Source organism: Brassica oleracea, chromosome C4 (assembly GCF_000695525.1).
Source record: "Brassica oleracea var. oleracea cultivar TO1000 chromosome C4, BOL, whole genome shotgun sequence".
NCBI lineage: Eukaryota > Viridiplantae > Streptophyta > Magnoliopsida > Brassicales > Brassicaceae > Brassica > Brassica oleracea.
In genome coordinates, this window is record NC_027751.1 from 45,790,259 (window position 1) to 45,791,855 (window position 1,597).

Consider the following 1,597-nt stretch of genomic DNA (forward strand, 5'->3'; position numbering starts at 1 on the left):
ATTTAGTAAATAATTAATTTTAGTTTTTATATATTTAATTTCATTTGACATATAAAATATCAAAAATAGTTTAGATTATTTAAAAAAAAATTACAACAAGTTAAGATTTATGACATCTAACAAAAAATATCAAAACTTAAATTTTCATAAATATTTGTACGTCTATTGTGAATAACAAAACTAAACTTCAAATCAAAATAAACCAAAAATAAAACATCATTAGTAAAATTGTCGATAACAAAACTAAAAAACCTAATTTCTTAATTAAAAAGTATACAAAACAGATTTAAAAACATAATTAAAATTATAAAAAAAAAGTAAAAGTTATCAATTGGTTTAACCAGTGGTTCAATTAATAACCGGATTCTAGGTTTTTTGCGGGTTTTGTTAGTTTTTTAAATATTGTTTCTTCTCACAAAATTCAAACCGAATTTATTTTAGGTCACTGGGTTTACCAGTTCAACCGCGGATCCGGATCGAATTTCAAAACACTGACCACACATATTGTTCAACGCTTGCAGTGTGTATTTCTATGGGCACTTTAAATTGCTATTTTTTAATGAAACATATTATAATTAAGATTTATACACCAATATTACAAAGAAAAACACAAATATAATTACAAATAGAAACACAAAAATGAAAATTAAATTCCTAAGAAAATGTAAAAAAAAAAATATACCCATACAAAATATGTAAAACAAAAAATGTAAAACAAAAAATGTAAAACAAAATGTAAAATTAAATTTTTACGAAACCCATTAAAATTGGGCCATGGACTTTGATTTGCATAACCCATTTTTAATTGCTATACAAATTATTATGTGTAATATTATGTGTAATAATAATGTAATTATAATTATATACGAATTTAAATAATTCTAATTTTATGAAAAACATTTTTTTTATTTAATCTATTTATTTATTACTGTTTTATTACTAAACAAAATTGTAACAATACTTTGTTATTTTAAAAAAAAAAATACTGTTTGAACTGAAAATAAAGTACCATATTAATGTGTTAAAAGGCTATGGCACAAATGTATAGTTTAACAATATAATAAATTCAATACAATTATCAAAATACTTTAAAAAAATTACGCAAATATTATCACAGATAAAAACACAAATATGATTACAAAAAATACATATATGATACAAGGAAAGACACAAGTACATACTTATGAAACTTGATTTATTTAATATATTTACAAAAATTATCTATTCTATTAAATTCATATCATACAAAATATGATTATACAAACACACAAACATATAAATTATATTAGACAAAAATTTAAAAAATAAAAAATATACCCGCCCTCTTGAGGGCGGGTCAATATCTAGTTAGTTTATTGAAAATTTTAAATAATCCTAAATGAACTAAAGCGTGTGTAAATGTGACGTCTCAAAAAAAAGTAATGTCTCAAGTAGTTCATGCTGATGGTGATAATGATGATACAAACAAAAGTCATTCTTTAAGCTTTTTCTGAAATGGGGTCCTAATTTTCCAGTCTTATCTACCTATTATCTGTCACATAGAGCTGCTTCTTCTGCTTCTCTTCATAGTTTCTCTATATAAGAGTACATCAGAAAA